At 40.4% G+C, this 20,958-nt stretch overlaps 1 long non-coding RNA gene across 1 annotated transcript; it reads left to right on the top strand.

Annotated features, from left to right (window-relative positions):
- The first annotated feature begins 18,681 nt into the window (after nt 1-18,681).
- LOC135498108 (uncharacterized) lies at nt 18,682-19,914 on the top strand. The gene is made up of 3 exons (XR_010449002.1): nt 18,682-18,804; nt 19,234-19,346; nt 19,821-19,914. It is a non-coding gene; the product is annotated as an uncharacterized LOC135498108 (long non-coding RNA).
- The last annotated feature ends 1,044 nt before the right edge of the window (nt 19,915-20,958 follow it).

Here is a 20,958-nt window from a genome sequence, read left to right as displayed (position 1 = left end):
ATCTCTTTCGCCTTTGAAAGCTGCTGGTTCCATTTTTCCCAGCAGTTATCCCCATTCCTTGTGGCCACTCCCAAGAAACTAACCTTTAAGGCAATTTCATCCCATTTGTTTTTTTTTCATTTTGTTTGTCACATCTGACGAAAACTTTGATCGCAAGATCCCAAGTTCATTTGTGACAAGATCAACTAAAACTTGGGCTTCTGAGTGTGAAAAATTCGGTTTTCTCTCCCTTTTTTGCTTTTGAGATGAATGATTCTCAATGGAGGCAGCCATCTTGCATGTCTTGCTTTCGATAGGAGGACCAAATGCATTATGGGAAATGTCCCTAGCAACTAACATTGATTTACTTAAAAGTAGCGTTAGTTAACATTGGGCCTAACATTGATTTGTGCAACTCAATTTTAGCGTTATGTTAGCTAACGCTAAGTTAGGGACTTTAACATAAAAAGATAAACTAACATACTTTTATCACCATAACTTTTGTGCAACCAGGCCCTGAACTATACTACCTCCATCGACAGTCTGTATCCTCCTCGAGGCTGGCCGCATGCGGGGGATTATAAGGCCTACCCTATGGCCACTCACCTGTAATGAGCGTTTGAGACATTTTTCAATTAAATTGGCAATATCCAGAAGCTCGCAACTTTTTCTCAGACTTCAGCAACGAACGCTCTCACCAACAAACCTTGACATATAGAGCTGTCAAAGCCGGTCGCGTGTGAGAGTGTGTGTGTGTGGGGGGGGGGGGGGGGCAATGAAGAGAAACCATGGTGATCCAGAGAAACCATGGTGGTTCAGAGATAAGCCATGGTGGTTCAGAGAAGCCATGGTAGTCATAATTGCTCAGAGAATAAAGCAAATAGTATCCTTTGTTTAAGGAATTAATACCGAGCTGGTGGTCATTGGTTGTATAATCAAGACCGCTCGGGTAGACCTCAAATTACGTCCAAAACCCTCGGCGAAACGCCTCGGGTTTTGGACTGCATTTTCGGTCTACCCGAGCGGTCTTGATTATACAACCAATGACCGACAGCGAGGTATTAATTTCTATTCTAAAAGGTTTCAAAATTAAACAAATTAAATACGATTTGAAAGGTATATATGTTCCGTTTTCATCAAAGAATGATCCAGCCTGGTGTCCGGAACTCCGCCATATTGTTGCTTGTGAAGATGACGTCACGCAGCAAGGGAATTCCCAGTAATCCTGACTGACGACCTCGAAAGAGTCCTCGGGTATCCTCCCTACTTCACAAATCCCAATATCGGGGAATACTTCAAAATCTCGTGTTCTTGACATTGTTTTGTGGGGCTGAGTCGTTGCTTCTTGGTGAAAATAATTCGTCTGCTAAAATTCAGAATTTTATACCTACCCAGGCGGTCATTGGTTACGATACCAAGACCGCTTCGATCAAAACGAGGCGTAATGTATTTTGTATTAGAAACAATGACATACTGTGACTAAGGCCTTTTAGAATTCTAACTTCTATACCTGTGTAATATATTTGGAGTGTGTCCGTTTTTATGTTTTACCTCAGCGTGAGTAGTTCTGCACGTGTTTTCCTCTATTGAAAAGTCATGGTCTTTCTAGCTGTTTATTGAATGGAATCACTGAAATATTGGGAACACCAACAGCGGTAACAATGCGATTACCTATCAGAGAAAGCGATCGGGCGGGGATGGGAAACACGTTTTAACCACTTCGAGAGGTCCCAGGCTTAGCTATCAGAGAAATCAAGGCGGGCGGGGACGGGAAACTTACTTCATTTTACTTGGCCTCATACCCGTCTATCAGAATCCATTACTATAGATCCATGCACTTGATTGGGAACAACGTTTACGAAGACGATGGGTCACGTCACGTTACAGTAATGTAAAACCGTCAGAGCTGCAATGTATCGTGACGTGAAGACGGCCAACACTATGTAAACGTTGCTCCCAATCAAGTACATGAATCTATAACTCTAGGCTGTCCCTATAACAAATAACAATCGATGTATAAGCTAACCACTTCGAGATGTCCAAGGCTTAGCTATCAGAGAAATTGGGGCGGGCGGGGACGGGAAACACTTTTTTTATTTTACCTTAAATTCTACTGGTCTATCATAATCCAATACTAGCCCCAGGTTGTCCTTGCAACATACATATCGATGTCTAAGCTAACCACTTCATGATATAGCTTACTGACCGAGGTTATCAAGAGAATGTGAGAATGATCTTGCATGCAATAATGACAAGACTGTGTTCCTGTTTATACGATCGATGTACACTTGCTCTATGCATCAGAGTTGTGGACTGTGTTGTTGAGCCATCTGACCGTGCAAGGGATCTTGGAGTGCTTCTTGACGGCCTGTTTCCTGTTAAACAGCTTGTCTCCTCCACTGTCCGACGTGTGAACATGCCAATACCCAATATAGGCAAGGTCAGGAGGTACTCTCGGCGGATACAACTCGCTTGTTTACACAGCTTATGGTAACTTCAAGACCAGATTTATCTAATTCTCTACTAGTCGGTCTCCCTGCGATCACAGTGGGGCCGTTGCAGGAAGTGTAGAATGCAGCTGCTCGGCTAGTAGTCAGGTGCAGGACGTCGGTGCATATAACTCCAATTCTACATGAACTACACTGGTTGTGAGTAGAACAACAAATTCAGTACAAGGTTCTCATATTTACTTTTAAAGCAATCTATGGACTCGTTCCATCTTATATTTCCGAGCTCGCACAGCCTAATCAATGTCGATTCAGATAATTATTCTAATAACGTCCTTGCTTTCAATAATTTCAACATGTTTCAGCGTATGATAATTTGCTCTCTAGACCTACGAAGATGCAACACTTCTCGCTCGCCGTGGGCAGGATGTCTATTGAACTTCGCAGCAATAATTTGGAATAGCAAAATTGTTATGTAAAGTTTCAATCGTCTGAATAACTTGATACTGCACAGCTAAAATATTATTCAATGATAGGCAGGACGTTTATCTTACTTCGCTGAGCACATTTGCACACAGGAAAATCCTTGCTTTTGAAACGTTTTTGCATTGCCAGGTGAGTCAGGCGAAGCCGAGGAATTCCAAGTTCAGCAGGTCACTCCTCAAATCCAGACATACACTGGCGATGAAGTAGCATCGTACTATCAGGGTGAAGTTAAATTCTAAAAGGCCTTAGTCACAGTATATCATTGTTTCTAATACAAAATACATTACGCCTCGTTTTGATCGGAGCGGTCTTGGTATCGTAACCAATGACCGCCTGGGTAGGTATAAAATTCTTAATTTTAGCAGACGAATTATTTTCACCAAGAAGCAACGACTCAGCCCCACAAAACAATGTCAAGAACACGAGATTTTGAAGTATTCCCCGGTATATTGGGATTTGTGAAGTAGGGAGGATACCCGAGGACTCTTTCGAGGTCGTCAGTCAGGATTCAGAAGAGGTCAAAGACGAGGAAATGGTAGAAATCGAGCTAGCAGACTGGGAATTCCCTTGCTGCGTGACGTCATCTTCACAAGCAACAATATGGCGGAGTTCCGGACACCAGGCTGGATCATTCTTTGACGAAAACGGAACATATATACCTTTCAAATCGTATTTAATTTGTTTAATTTTGAAACCTTTTAGAATAGAAATTAATACCTCGCTGTCGGTCATTGGTTGTATAATCAAGACCGCTCGGGTAGACCTCAAATTACGTCCAAAACCCTCGGCGAAGCGCCTCGGGTTTTGGACTGCATTTTCGGTCTACCCGAGCGGTCTTGATTATACAACCAATGACCGCCAGCTCGGTATTAATTCCTTAAGGAATGGGCGGCTTTTTACTTCAATACGTTTTTTTCTTCTTCTGTTTCATTCGCACACTACTTCGGACAGTTTTTAACGAGTCAGCAGGGTCACTGTTCACGAGGGCTGTTAAGGCAGTGTTGTTTTGCCGAGATTTGGGTGGCTAAAGCCTTGCAAATTACGCATTCTTTCTCATTTTTCTTATTTTTCAACGCCACGTTAGGAAAATAAGACGAATGTACGCAGTGTATGTTCAAGTGTTTTACAGCCAGTAACGTCATCCACCACCAAGGTTGATTGGGGCTCTCCCGATTCGCTTATGACAAGGAAATATTTATATCTACTGCAAGATGTCACAGTACAGTGTAGACCCCTGTCTCGAGGCAGCGCCTTACAAGTGCATCGGTCCACTTGTAGAGGATCGACCCATGAAGGGCTAACTCGGGTCAAATCGGAGTCGATCAACATCGGTATAGCGTGATAAGTAAGTCATATTTATATTTTTCTTTATTTTTTGAGCAAGTTGTTGACTGGCCAGGGGACAGCTTGGTAGTTTTGCCCTTAGTAATACCAACCAAAGGTCCTTTAAGTCCAACCTCGGCATGCCCTTTTGCATTTTTAGAGGCGCGAAGAGTTAGTTACGCAGGCCAGGATCAAGTTGTGAGTGCTGAAAATAACGAACAACGTGTTTTTTTAATGTTCGATGTAAAACAAAATTAGAAAAACCGTCTAATACTTTAATACTTAAAAAATAAGACATCTTGTTCTTTAAAAAAACGGCGCAGGAATATGAATCTGGGACCTGGGACCTGTTTCATGAAGCCTAATAAAGTGCCTTTAGCCCTAATGCTAGGATAAGAACCTCCTTAAAGGAAGAACGCGTTTCATAAACGTGCCTTTAAAATATCTAGGTTAATGTTACCATTAAGAGTGTTTCAGGTAGTGGTTTTATCCTGTCTTTATTTTATTCGGTTCGTTTAAACCTGAAGGTAGTGTAGAGTTCATTTAGTCGCGAGGACTTCGTCCAGGGTAAACGTGGAATCATGTTGCGCTTGATTCAGGAACGGAATAGGCGAAATCTTCGACGAGAACGGGTATTCAGGGATCGATTCAATCCGCTGGATTCCATGAGAGATGATTTATTCATCAAGAGATATCGTTTCCCGAAGAACATATGTTTCGATCTTTGTCGTCAGCTGTCGGAGGAGTTGGAGCATCCTACTCAGAGAAATGACGCCCTCCCAGTATCATTGCAAGTGTGTATAGCATTACGATATTTCGCAACCGGGCATGAACAATCTAGTATCGGTGATATTCACCATGAGAGCATTGCGACAACATCGAGGTGTATTGGCGCTGTGTCATCCGCGTTTGCAGCACACACTGACGTTTTATGAAACAGGGTCCCAAACAAGGAGCTGACATCTGGATGGAAAGGGTAGGTAGAGGTAAGGACTAAAAAGTTATCATATATCCACGGACACCCTACTGACTAATATAACTTTTAGAAGCTGAATCCGCAAATGTCAAATAGTAACGGTCATTCGGATCGAAAAATTGCATCGCATGATGCACAAGGGTAGAAGGGCCACAAACCTACCTTTAACATACTCTTAACTTACCCTTAACGGGACAACTTGGATATGAGATTGGCCTAGGAAGGATATTCTAAAATACCTTGGTACCGTAAAGTCAACTTCTAAATGGAAAATGCATAAGCCTCGTTCTGAGAGCGGAGTGTTTTGGACACGCAACCAAGATGCTCTACCAAAGTTCCCTCGGGTTGCACTAAAATGTGGAACCATGCACACGTCACGTCAATGGAATTTCAGCTCACTTCAGAAGTTTGAGGCTCTCAAAACACTGCTTCAAACACAAATCAGTCAAGGAAGCATCAACCACCCTAAGTTTTTTAATGAGCACTACACATATTTGCCGAGAAAAACGCTCCAAATAGCCCATTTGCGCGGATTTTAGCATCACTTGAGCGAGCCGATGCGGACTTCCTATGCGCGCTGTACAAATGTACATGTCTCATTTTCTGTAACGTTGCCGTAACATAATGTAAACAATGGCGCTACCGGCGCTCCGGCCGGGCCGGCGATGGATGGAATTTGCCAAATTCGCACATATTCAAGTTATTTTCGTGGCCTATCTTTTTAAGTTTGAGGTATTTTAGAATAGAAATTGAACCCTCGGCTTCGGACCTTGGTTGAGTTACCAAGACACTCTCGGGTGGAGCTAAAATTTCGTCCAAACCCTCGCCTGTCGGCTCGGGTTTGGACTGTATTTTAGCTCCACCCTCGAGTGTCTTGGTAACTCAACCAAGGTCCTCCGCCTCGGGTTCAATTCCTTAAAGAATACCACTGCTTGACACCATTCGCTACCATTTGTAGTATCACAATAACGTGGTATCTGTTTAAGACTTTCGCTCGTGTTGCTAGGCATTTTTTGACTTGGCTTGCGAATTTCAAGCAGTTCTAAGGCTACATCCCGCGCGCTGGAAAAATTTCGCGGTTGCTTAGTTTATTCTACGACGATTCTAACAACTATTTTATTCCACATCAAAACCGCTTCTTGGCTGATCATATTTGGTGCATCAATTCTGTGGTACGGCCTCGTTTTGGGATTTGTCATAAATACGTCACTGGGGCAGAAGTCTATTAATGGATAGGGATGACCACGGCGTATATTAGCTGCACATTGTGCACATAGCGCATCGGTGGTGTAAAGTGAAAGATAGTCCCTCAAATCATAGAGTCCTTCACAAATGTCTTTGATTGTTTATTGCTTCTCAGGACCTGTAGCATCTTGTTTCTAAGTCCAGCCAACCTCTACATCCGGGGTCTACTTGATCAGCATTCAAAATGGCTGCATCACTAGACCCTGGATACTCGTGTACGTCATATCCAATCATATCGCTCGTCACCGCCAGAATTTGGGGGTGACGTAGTAAGTTTGACATATGACCTGCCTATTCGGGCACCACGTGTCAGCACTGTTTCAACATGACCAAAAACCGTTTGTAACCGATCAACTAATTGTAAAATTGACCAATTATCTCGGGATGTATACAGATCAAGAAGCCTTATACTTAAATGTAAAAATAAATTATCAATAGTGATTTTGAAATAATATTTGCACAGTGCTCGCGCGATTGGGTATTGTACCACGTGCTTCTTCGTTTTATGTGTTGCTCGGAATGCCCATATGGCCTACTAAATGACGAAATTTCTTGTAGAGGCAATTATTTTTTATATCAGCATTAGCTCACATATTATCCGTGTCCATGAAGATATATTATGCCTCCAATTGATTTGTGATCGCATTAGGGTAAATGGTTGTAGACTGATAAGTCGCCGTTTTTGCCGATTCAATATGCCATGAATATGCCAAGAGTCAAAACATTATTTACATCTTATTTGCATGACAAACGTTATTCGTTGACCAATCAAATACATGTGTTAGCTCAACATGATACCAGGGGTAGTGCAAGTGACCATAGGAGCGCGCAATGGCCCCTTGGTAAACGAGGTTGCGATCGAGTGGGTTGTGTCCTATTTCGTCACGACTCAACGCCAACTCCCTCAAACACCAACCTTGCAATGTGTCAACGACTTTGCGAGGTATTACATCGCGAAACACTGCAAGCCCATCGCAAACTCCTCACAGCCCAATTGTTTGCGATACCTTCGTGATTATTATTCGGCGAAGTTGCTAAAATGTGTGGAGATGCTTGGCTTTCATGAGTATTAACAATGGCTTATACAACTGCTTTGCGTGCCCGCATACTTTGCGAGCGTTGTTCTTTACTGACGTATATAATTATATCAAATTTGAATAGTTTTTGTATTTGAGATGTCAGCAGATATGTACCATATCAATACGCCAACAGCTACCCCATGGGCCATATGTATAAAAGCTAGCATTTGCTTTCTCTACCGATTTTTAAGCATTTGCTTGTACTCGTATGAATAAAACCGTAGCAAATATTCGGAATTTTATGTCTTTGCTACAAGTCAAAGCAAACACTTTTGGCATCTAGAGTTTGCTTGGAAAGGGAAGAAATACTGGTCTTCATATGAATAAAGCATAGCATGTGCTTTTTACTCGATAGGAAATGATTCGATTTTTCAAGGTTGCTCCTGAGGTGGCTAGAAAGTAAGAGGTTTGCCATCTTCCAAATCGCTGATTTTATACATTTGTTTTCAAATATCTTTTCACAATTTGTTGCCCGTCTGCGGGCGACAAAAACAAATGTTTTTCGAAAACATTTGTTTTTGAAACAGTTTTCGAATATTAAACATGCAATATATTTTTGACCTAGTCAAAATGTTTTTCGTCAAAACGTCGCCCGTTTGCGGGTGACTGCAACGAAACGTAAAACATTTTTTGCGTCATCATCGTCATTAGCCAATCACGATGACGTTCAACGTCATGTGATACCAACCAAGCCATGTCAAAATGGCAGCGCCAATTTTAAACGAAATGGAGTTGATTTTGGATGAAGAATCTGAATTGTGGATGAAGAATCTGAATTGCATGAATTAATATCGTTTTATTTTTCCGTCGGCAACGGCGGTTACGAAGAACGAGCAGAAATGCTAAAATTGTGAGGCCGTTGTTGTGCATGGCGGCCGCCATCTTGGAATACGCGGGTGTGACCGGGGGTGTGACGTATGGCGCAACCATGGTTACCCCTTGTTTTTGACGTGACCTGTGACGTGACCGTGTCATTTTGTCTCCCGTGTGCGGGTGATTGAAACAAACACGACAAAGACGCAAAACATTTCGAAAACAACTGAAAACAAATGTTTTCAGTTTCGCTGTCATTTTGTTGCCGGTGCGCTCAGCTTTAGCAGTAGTGGCCCTCCCTTAACATAGGTCTATGATTTTTAACGTGGCAAATTATTTAACAGATGCAGGACTTCCCCAATTAGATGACAGATAAGTCGGATGATGATGACGCGAGAGAGTGTGTCAACGAGGACAGAACACGCAGCACTTTCGCCAACATCTTTTCATCAGGAAACCTCTTGACCCCCTATCAACTTTCTGGGTGAGTTTTTGCTCCTCTCCCACACACATAACTCAAGTGAAAGGCTCTGAAGTTCAGGATGCTTGGTCCCCTTCTATAACAATACCAAAACCACAAGATGAAATAGCTCACCAGCACCATTTTTAGCAAAGCATCTGCATTGAAAGGGCCACATTATTCATTCGAAAACATGCATAATCTTCTACTTTTAGCAAATACTAACCTCTACTTGAAGGATTTGCTTCCAAGGAAATGCTAGTTTTTATTCATATGGCCCAATGGGGCGGGAAATCCGTCAGACGGACACTCATAATCGGATGGCCAATGAAAGTTCTCGACGTAAAATAACTAAATTGATGTTGCCAACCTCGCCAAATGATCAGGTTACCCTTCTTTTATACGACTTCTACAGTGCATTTGGGTCTGGTCAGCATACCGGGAATCGCCCATAAGCAATAACAGTTACTATTATCGAATACCTGGTCATCCTCTACGAGGACTTTCAGACGAGGGCTTTCAGTCTGTATCCATTTTCAAAAACAGTTTCAAGTTCCCTAACCGAGAGGGCTATGAACTTGAAACTTTGTACTAATGACCTCCTAGGTAAGGTGACCTTTGACATTGAACTCTTCGGTTCGACATCCAATTGATGTCAGGACATGCATGGTGCCTGTACAAGCATGGTTCCTAGACATGCATGGTGCCTTGGCATGTTTGGTGCCTGGACAATATGCATCGAACATGCATAGGCCTAACAAGCATGGCGCCTGGACATACATTGCGCCAGGACCAGCATGGTGCCTGGCAAGCATGGTGCTTTGACATATACATGCATGGTGCTTGGGCATGCATGGTGCCTTGTCATGCGAAATCTTCATTCCGCCTTCTTTTGGAGGTTTTATTAACACACTGGGTGAGGTCAAATGTCTGAGTAAACTCATGGCTAACTCTGGGTAAACCCTGGGGAATCCCCACCGATTCCGGGAAACCCATATACCTGGTATTCTATGCCAAATACATGTGGCTTTCTGCATGCAGTACATTCTAAAATACCTTGGTACCGTAAAGTCAACTTTTAAATGGAAAATGCATGAGCCTCGTTCTGAGAGTGGAGTGTTTTGGACACGCAACCAAGATGCTCTACCAAAGTTCCCTCGGGTTGCACTAAAATGTGGAAACCATGCACACAGCTCACTTCAGAAGTTTGAGGCTCTCAAAACACTGCTTCAAACACAAATCAGTCAAGGAAGCATCAACCACCCTAAGTTTTTTAATGAGCACTACACATATTTGCTGAGAAAAACGCTCCAAATAGCCCATTTGCGCGGATTTTAGCATCACTTGAGCGAGCCGATGCGGACTTCCTATGCACGCTGCCGTAACATAATGTAAACAACGGCGCTACCGGCGCTCCGGGCAGGGGATAGGATGGAATTTGCCAAATTCGCACATATTCAAGTTATTTTCGTGGCCTATCTTTTTAAGTTTGAGGTATTTTAGAATAGAAATTGAACCCTCGGCTTCGGACCTTGGTTGAGTTACCAAGACACTCTCGGGTGGAGCTAAAATTTCGTCCCAAACCCTCGCCTATCGGCTCGGGTTTGGACTGTATTTTAGCTCCATCCTCGAGTGTCTTGGTAACTCAACCAAGGTCCTCCGCCTCGGGTTCAATTCCTTAATTTAAACATGGCGAACATAGCAAAGTGATTCAAAGTTTTACTGCCTAACAGCAGCAGCAGCTTAAAACATGGGCACAAACAACACGGCTGAATTTGATCTGTTTTACTTTTACCAAAACATTTGTCCACCATCCAAGTTAAATAGTGTTCGTGGCCAGAGTACCCTGGGTCGTTTTAAAACTGCACTAAAAACCCATATTTTTAAGAAATTCTTTTGAATCCTTTGCACGTTTTCTTTAGTTATGACTTTTATTCTATCATGTATTAATGTTATGTTTTATTATAAATTGTAAAGCGCTTAGAAGTTTTAACAACGTTAAGCGCTATAAAAATGTTTTTAATAATAATGTTTAATAATAATTAACTAATAGTTTACAGCTTAGAGGTAAAAGTAAACTCTGTAAATGTTCCTGCACTAAGATCACCAGGAAACTCAAAAAGCACAGGTTAACCCTAGGGTAAACCATACTTTTACTTTACCAAAGTGCAAACGTTGAGTTTCCTTGTAGTTAACTTCAATTTTTGAGAGGTTTACTACAGCTGAAAGGGTGGATGTCGTCCTGGGTGCCGACAAATGGTACCCAGGTTCGAGATCGACTGGACAATAAGCACCCTGGGTGCCATTACACTAGACAAACAGCACCCAACTTCTTTTTGCCTAGCTTACGGATCTTAGGGACGACGTTTCTTGCAATCTCGTTTTATCTCGCGCCGTGGTACTTGCGGCATTAGCAGTGCTCGAAATAAAAAGAACAGATAAACAGAAAAAAATGCGTTTAGGCCTATAGGTCATTGAAAGTACATTTCGGATATATCCCTCCTATACACCTTTTCTGAATAAATCATCCAAAATGTGCTTTCAAAGACCTTTAGGCCTAAACGCGTTTTTTTTCTGTTTATCTGTTCTTTTTATTTCGCGCACTGCTAATGCCACAAGTACCACGGCGCGAGATAAAACGAGATTGCAAGAAACGTCCTCGTCCCTAAGATCCGTAAGCCAGGCAAAAAGAAGCTGGGTGCTATTTGTCTAGTGTAATGGCACCCAGGGTGCTTATTGTCCAGTCGATCTCGAACCTGGGTACCATTTGTCGGCACCCAGGACGACATCCACCCTTTCAGCTTTACTATACCATAACTCATAACTCAACTCACACTAGTAAGAAAGTGTATATTGCGATGGTAGGAACGTAGGTAATTCTAAGCTATTTTGACCAAAAGCCCTTACAGGTCTTTTGCCCCAAATAAGCCTACAACCCCCAAAGAACCATCCACCGCAATATACACTTTCTATCATTCATGAGATTCCCAGTGAAGCGTTGCAATGAAATGGTGAGGGAATACTAGAGCTCAATGGGTTGTGCGTAACTGAAATCTTCATTCATCTTGCAGACAACCACTGGTAGGCCCTAGTTGACGACGACTGTGTCCATTCACATGTACCCTGGTGTGCCCTGGTGACACTGAGTTGTTCAGTTCTTCATGAGCTAGGTGATGACGTCATGGGCGGGAATTTTTGAACTACCGGTAGTCAAAGATACATGTAATTCTGCTTAAAGGGATTAGATGCGGTGGTTTATCTGTGTAGTAAGGGGAATGATGTACCAGTTTGACACCATGTGGCGCCACCTGTAGTATTTCTATTTACTGTGGAACCAAGTGGTTTTTAGAGGCCTTAATTTTGCCTGGAAAATGTAACATAATTTTACTAGTAAATAAATAGAAAATGGCAACAGGATATTTATTAAATACCGAAAGGGCACATAAGATTCCACTTGGTTTGAAAGCTGAGAGGCAGCATCATATCATTACTCATAACCCCTCATCTGCTAACCCCAAAGAAACACTGTATGTTAGAATACCGGCATTGCGAGAGAATACATTCTTTGTACCTAAATCTCTTTATCTGTCTGCTGATGTAACCATTTCTGGTGATTCTAAAAATAGTGTTGTAAATAATCTTGGTAGAAACCTGATTTCAAAGATGGTGGTTAAGTGGGGAACAGAGCAGATATTTGACCTTGACGAATACAGTCATTATTCTACATTTAAAGATATGTGGCTAACTGGAGAAGAAAGAAATGATAGAGGTTTTCAGGGTATTCAATCAAAAAATCTTAGAGAATTAAGATCAGGAGTCGCTGAAGCTGATGTCACTGGAGAAACAGCTAATGAAAAGACTTTAAAGAAAGTGTTTGACAAGAAGTACAAAATACCATTAGATTTTGAACTATTCCATCATCATGCTCCATTTTACAAGTTTCCAATTCAAGAAGATGTGATTATTGAAATAACTTTAGCACCAAAGGAGGAAATCATAGTCGCCACAACCACAGCTAGCATGGGCTACAAACTTGAAAATATTTGTTTTGAATACGACACGGTTACTAATAAGATGATTGCTAGTCAATTGAGTAACAAGTACAATTCTGGATTCTCAATATTTTATGATTGGATAGACCATTTTAAGACAGTCAATGTTACTGCTAATGAAACACTAATTAATGAGAACATCAACTTTCCAAGAATGTCTATTAAAGGATTATTATTACTATTTGTGTCTGACTATGTAGATGGAGCTAGAGATTCAGAGAAGTTTGAAAACCCTAACATAAGTAAAGTGCAGATCACAATACAGGGTGTTGCCAATCAGGTGTTCCCAGAAGGAATGAGAATGATGGATCAATGGGAGGAGATCAAGAAACATTTTATGTCTGAAGATTTGAAGAAAACTCATGACTGTAACATGACCATGGAGAAATACTATGGTGATTCTAATCACTATGGTTTATGGTTGGACCTGAGAACTTCTGAAGATAATCGTCTACACGGATCAGGAAAGAAGCTCCAGAACACAAAAGATGGTATTCAATTATCTATTACAAAGAAATCTGGAAAGGGACCATACAAAATGCACATATTCGTGGTTTCTGACGCCCAGGTAAACATCCAGAATTCTCAGATTGCTTCACTCCAACACTAAGGTGTTGCAAGAACAAAGTTCGCTCCAGCACTGAATACCAGATAAATGAGTTTTACTAGTGACTTTCTAAGTAATTAAATGGATACACCAGGAAAGAAAGATATCATAAATACACTGTATCAAAGTTTACTGTTGGCATCAACAACAATTGGTTACTCTATGTTACTGAAAAGGTTCTTGAGAATCAATATTGGTCCCCCAAGTCAGGCCAACCTAGAGGAAATTCTTAAACTGGGTGGAACTGTAGCTATTAGTAATGGAACATTAGAGTACCTTTACGATCAAGGAATCCTACCCAGAAATATTATGAAGTAAGAATAATTTACTTATTTGATAAAAGGTAAATTTGAAAACGAAAATTTGCTTAAGTAAATGGTTACTGTAATGAACATAGATTCAAGTGACTATCCAGATCAGAGTTCAAGTGATTTAACAGTCAATCTCAAGACTGAAATTCAGGATGCATGTAGCATCACTTTAACTTTTGCAGTAATACCTTGTACATTCTACAACATAAGTGCAGCCAGGGAGAATAACCGAATCAAAGTTAAGGGGTTTGATGTGGCAGAGATTACGCTACCAGATGGTCTCTATGACCTACAGAGCTTTTCAAAAGTATTTGCGGATAAGTTGAAAGAAAATAGTATGAGTAGAGGTGCTGTCAGATTTGACCTTGAAGAACCAACAGGTAAGGCCATCTTACACTTCCTAAAGAGAAAAAATGAGGCGCATTATCAGATCTATTTTCTTGGTAAAAGTAATGAATTATTTGGCATGAAATCAGAATGGCCTTACCCTTTAGACAATAAAAGTAAGGATGATGTTGTAAGCGAGAAACCCATCAATTTTAGACCAATTAACCATTTTGTTTTTCACTGTGACAAAATCGAATCTAATAGTGTATTAAGTAATGGTGAAGCATCTGATGTGCTAACCACAAGACCAATAAAGGAAGCTAATTTTGGAGATTTAATAGCATACACATTTGAGAAACCAATAGCAATTCCCTGTAAACCAAGATTCAATAAGCTGAATATTCCCTTAACTGATGAAAAAGGTGACATCATCGATCTTAATGGTCATAATGTACAGTACCAATTGGTATTAACTCGAGCTATGCTCTCAGGACAAAGTCCGACACATCATTAAATTCACTGGAATTAACATTTTCACTGGAATTAAATGGCTGGCATTGGTATGTTATTTGGATCTGCAATAATCAATGGATTAGCATTCACTGGATCCGGTTACCTTTTTAAAAAACTAGACAAGAATGGCTATGAGACTGAAATGAAGAGACATAATTTAGCTCAAGAGCAATTGCAAAGAGCATCCACAGAATGGGATGAGCATAGGAAAAGTACCATTGACTTCGTTAACCTTGAATTAAAGAGAGAAAGAGACGCTTCTATTGATTTTAACAATACTGATTCAGCACTTACTGTTTACAATCATTTACATCCAGAAAGAACTATTGTACTACCTCAGCGACCACAATTAAGTGATTACTACCAACCTAGTGATGAAATGAAGAAATACGAGTACCTATGGATTATCCTAGGACTTAGTGGTTTAGGGTAAATAATTTATTATTTTACTAGGGTTAGAAAGACTAAGACAACTGATGAGAAGCGGGACTAAGATTTTTGATGGGAAAGAGTAAATCCAAATGGATGTTGTAGTCTAATGATCAGTTTTGATCCTTTTTTCATCTTAAGTTCTTCTATGTAGTACTGTCTTTTCTCCTTAGGAATAACACTGTTTTCTTCTAAGGCATCTTTCATGGCTGATTCATCCTTATTAAAAAATAATACTAAAATTCTTATGTTCTCTCTGTAGTCCTTAACAACTGAATTGTACTTCTGAACTAGTAACCAAACAGTGAGATTGTAGTGCCTGCCGGAAAAGGCAAGATTACATAACTCGGACACCTTCTTTTTTGTGTCTCTCAAATTAGCACAGTCATCAATGAGGAATAATGTGTTAGAACCAGCAAAGGTCAGAGTAGCAAACTGAAGCACAAGGTCCAAATTACTGGCCACAGCTTCGGGATTAACTATGTAGACGTTCTTGTCTTGGTAAATCCATTTCCTTTCATATGTCTTATTGTTGAAATATGTTGGACAGAAAATGACTATGTTCTGGAACTTGTGCCGATACTCCTTTTCTAAGAGGTCAAGGGCAAAATATGTCTTACCACAATTGGTAACACCAGAAATTAACATATTGTGTGGCTCGTAAATAAATACTTCACTCATTTAAATGAATGTAAAGGATGACACACAGCAGTATCTAAGGGATTTGTACTGCAACCCCGAGAGTCCCGTGGCTTGCAGTTCTTTGAGTAAAATCTGGAAACAGGTCAAGGAAGATATGACTTCGTCACGAGAGCAGAGCACAACTTCGTTGTTAGGGACAAAGTCCCGCTCAGGAAAACTTATTAAACAAAAAGAAGTGAAAGAATTTCTAGAAACACTACCAACTCACCAACTACACAAACCGGCCATTAAGAAATTCACCTTCAGGAAGACAATGGTATCGTACATCGATCAACAATGGCAAGCAGATCTGGTTGACATGCAGAAATTCGAGAGTAAGAATAAAGGCAACAGATTCATTTTAACAGTCATAGATCTATTTAGTCGTTTTTCTTGGGCTCTAGCAGTTAAGAGTAAGAGGGGAGAAGAAATCAGAGATGCATTTAAAGTGATATTTGAGGAAGCAAAACCAACGAAAATCCAGTTTGATGACGGTAAATAATTTTACAAAAAACACTTCAAGGAACTCTTAACAGAAAATGACATAGAATGGTTCTCCACAAAATCTGATAAGAAGGCAGCAGTAGTAGAGAGATTCAATAGAACCCTTAAAGAAAAAATGTGGCGTTATTTCACCGCTAAGGAGACTGACAAGTGGATTGACGTTCTGGATGACCTGGTCAGCGGCTACAATAACACATTTCACTCATCAATAGGTATGAAACCTGTAGACGCCAGAAAGATGGAAAACGAAGGAACAGTGTGGTACAATCTTTACGGTCTTCACCTCAAAGAGACATTTGGTGATCCAAAGTACAAAGTAGGTGACAGTGTGAGAATTCCAAAGTACAAGTCCATTTTCGGTAAAGGTTACATGCCCAACTACACTGAGGAGGTGTTCCAAATCAAACAGATCATCTTTACTCACCCTATCGTCTACCAGCTTGAGGATTACCACAAAGAAGAAATTCAAGGATATTTCTATGAAGAGGAATTGAGCTATGTTCCTAATCCTGACCAGCTAGAGTACAAGATCGAGAAAATCCTAAGGTACAAGACCAGTAAAGGCAAGAAATACGGATTAGTGAAGTGGAAGGGTTACAGTGATAAGTTCAATGAATGGTTACCAGTTTCTGATATCAAATCATTGAAATGAAATAAAGTCTCTAAAGTGACTTAAGTCACAAGAACAAGTTCGAAAAACGTAATTTAAAAAAAAAATGTCCTACTAAATAAAGAAAGAAATGGAGGGAGCAATATTTGATAATCAAAATGGTATGATGAATCAAAATGGTATGATGAATCAGAATAATATGATGAATCATGATAATATGATGAATCAAAATATTCAGAAGTTTTTGTATTATTTGCATCAAAATAATATGTTAAATCAAAATATGATAAATCAGATTATGTTAAATCAAAATATGATAAATCAGTTTATCTTAAATCAGATTATGTTAAATCAAAACATGGAAAATCAACCTACAATTTATTGTGTTAAGTGCTGTGAAAAGAAACCTGAAATTAATTTTGAAAAGAACAGGCGTAATAAACTACTTGATTACTGTAAAGAATGTGGTTCAAGTAAAATCAAGGGATGTAATAAATGTTATGAAAATAAATTACTAAGTGATGGTGAATTTGGTAAAGACGGAAATAGAGGTAACTGCAGATCATGTTTTAATTCATATTACAAAAATGATTACCTTGACCAAAATGGTAATAGAGACAGACACAAAATTAGAGTTGGTCTAAACCGCATTTCTAAGGGAGAGTGTAATCGAGCTCTGCTCTCAGGACGAAGTCCGACCGGTAATTCATCATTCAATCTAGGATGTACAGACAGTTTCTTCTCACAGTGGTTAGAGTACCAGAGGAGTCTATCTACAATAGGACAAAGTCCCGAGAACAGAGTTCGAATAGTAGAAGAAGAGTTGGATCATGTCTTACCAATCAAGGAATTCAAAGATAAACCTGAACTGTGCTTTGCTTGGTTTAACATTAGACCAATGGAAAAGACAGAAAACAGACAGAAGAGTGCTAAAGTAGACTACACACTATTTAAGGATCAATTGGATAGTCAATGGATTTCATGGTAAAGATGAGAAGTGAAAACTGGTTTGTCTTTCGAGACCAGGGGCCGGTTTCTCAAAGAATCTTAAGTCTGTTTTGGTGACTTAAGTATGAGAATTTCTTAAGTTTTGTCTTAAGTTGATTCACAAAGAATCTTAACTCGCCTAGCCGACTTAAGTACCCCAAAAACTTAAGCACGGTAGCTACCGTACTTAAGTCGGAATTAAGGACACAAAATGGCGGAAATTCGCCGGCACAACCGGCCTGTCCTTCGATATTTGATGGCCCGAGGCCCAGAAAGACGACTCGTAGACCATCAAAACCCCTTGGAGAAGTACTCCGCCAAGGGGGTGAAAGACAGATATCGTTCCTGCCCGACACAATAATGGTCTTCGTTGAGGTATTCGGCCCAAAGTTGACGCGTCCGACCGACCGTGGCCATGCACTGCCTGTCATACTACAAATTTGCGTGTGTCTCCGTTTCCTTGCTTGCGGGTCCTTCCAAATAATGGTCGGGGATGGAGATGGACTGTCAAAAAGTTCTGTGTGCCGTATCGTGAAGGCCACCATGAATGAAATAATCAAATATATGAGCGAAATCATAAAATTTCCGAGGGGCGACGAAGCCACAGAAACTAAGAAGCGCTTCTTCGCAGTTGCAGGTATGTATCAGTTCCCATCTCATGTGCTCCTCGCCCACTACTATTTATAGTGCTCCAATCAGCAAAATGAATGACAAAATCGATAGGTGAACATGCATATTAAGCAGGTCAAACTTCTCCAATCAGCAAACGGTGAATGAAGAAATCGCTGTTGGTAACCGTGAATATTTTAACAGGTCAAGGACAGGTCAAACTTCATCAGCTGTTTTTTTTTCATCACACACATGCATGACATGTGTCGTGTGTCATCATGGAAGCGAAACTGCGTGGTTCAATGCTGTTGTTTGTTTATTGAAAACCGGCTGTTAGATTGCTGGAAACTTTATAATCATGTGAAGGTATCTATGCAGCCATCTATTCTAATGAATACTCGCATCCGCGCCACTGTGACTGTGCAGTTGAGTTGATCGAGTGCAGACTGTTGTCGACTGTGACTGTACGTAGTGTTGCATGTTGTTGTTGTGTGCTTGTGTGTCCACCAATGACCATCATCCATGGCATGTACAGCCTTGACTACTGCTGTATGGATTGTTGGTCAGTCAGGTCTGGCCTATACTCGATCATGAGTATGCAGTATGTTCTATACTTTTCTTGTACCAATATCATCCCTCCATGCATTGCATACTGCATCCATAAAAATGCCCTCAACTCACTGAGTGAGGTGGATGTCGACCAGGGCGGGGCGCAGTCGGGGAATGATATAGTTAGTTAGGCCTAATACAGGTCAGTTTGTGTGTTGCCTAATAATTCTTCCACTTTGATTTTAGGTTTCCCTAACGTAATCGGTGCTTTGGACTGCACACAGGTAAAGATTCAAGCCCCATCTCAATTTGAGGATGTTTATGTCTGTCGCAAATCCATTCACAGCATCAATGTTCAGGTAAGCATGTGTGAATAGAACACTTTCAAAAGTCAGTTGGTAGCCCTGCCTAGTAACGAAATGTGCACATAATGTCTGTAGGCCTACACCAAAGTACAATAAACATGCATTGCATTTATTACCAGATGACCGGCTGGCTGGCTTTTTTATTTAGTCATCTTGGAACGAGATCAGGTTCACTTTCAAAGCCTGGCTCATTGGAGGCCTGATCTAGTTTAAGAGATTGCATGTCCATCTGAATTATGAATATCCTGATTCCTGGCATAGTATGAATTAAAATCATTGCTAAGTATGAAAAATTTGAAAGTACAGTGTTTCTGCCAGAAAAAAAATTCAAGAGGGGGAACCAAAGCCCAAATTCCTGGTCGAAAGAGCAAATTTTGGCTGTTTTTCGGACAATCTTGGCAGTTGCCCCCCCCCCCCCCGGCAGAAACCCAGAAATAATATTTCAATTTCCACTTTTTGGTATTGCAGATGATATGTGATGCTGATCGCATTGCCACAAACCTTGTAGCCAAATGGCCGGGAAGTGTTCACGACAGTCGAATATTCAAGGTGTCGTCCATTGGCCGAGAACTTGCTCACCAAGGTAATTCAGACATGTGTGATACCCACTAAAAACAAGTAATTTAATAGATAGATAAATAATTTAATTGGAACTTTATCAACATTTATAACTAACATACATGTAGTAGAAAAGAAATTATCACATAGGCATACTACTGGATCAACAGTATCATGCTTATTTGAAAAATATATAATATATAAACGAGAAACCCCATGTTATGTATAAAATGACAAAAAAACATTGATATTCTCATATTCAATAAATTAGTATAAAATTCATTCATTTTGAAAAAAATTATTACATTTACAATATTGTATTTACAATTTCAGCTCCACATGATGGATTCCTTTTGGGAGACAAAGGTTATGCACTTGAACCGTACCTGATGACACCTTATCGGAATCCAACACCTGAAGAAGCCAGATACAATGCCGCCCAAGCACGAACCAGGACACGAGTTGAGCAGTCCTTTGGCATTTTAAAGAGGCGGTTCCATTGCTTGCACGATGAAATTCGGCTGGTCCCAGAACAGGCCTGTAAAGTGATAGTCTGCTGTGTAATCCTCAACAACATTGCACTGAAGCGGCAGGATGTGATGGAGCCACTTTTGGAGAATCAATATAACCTTGATCCCATTGATGACGATACTGTAACTGGAAGGGTTGTAAGAGATCATTTGCGTGATACCTTCTTTCATTTCTGATTGTGCAAGCATGCAAGTGTTTTTTATGATATTTTAAGAGGAAACCTAAGTGAGTTGGCCATAAAATTGCATTTAAAAGAACACATGTGTTAGGGGCAAAATCCGTGTGCTATGTGAATCTATGCCTTTTATAGGTACGAAAAATAGTATTCAAAACTTTGGTTCATAGATCTTGTACTGTTTGGCATGTTTGATATTTGTACTTTTTGTGGCAAATTTGGATGTTTTTGATAGAATGTCTGACAGATCAGGGCCCGGTTGCACAGTCAGCATTAGGTTAACAACAACTTAAAGGCCATATATCAAGGTTTTTTGCCATTTTCTGCTGTAAGACGATTTCA

The sequence above is a fragment of the Lineus longissimus genome, chromosome 13 (assembly GCF_910592395.1).
Source record: "Lineus longissimus chromosome 13, tnLinLong1.2, whole genome shotgun sequence".
Classification (NCBI taxonomy): Eukaryota; Metazoa; Nemertea; class Pilidiophora; order Heteronemertea; family Lineidae; genus Lineus; species Lineus longissimus.
This window is presented reverse-complemented; position numbering and strand designations above follow the sequence as displayed.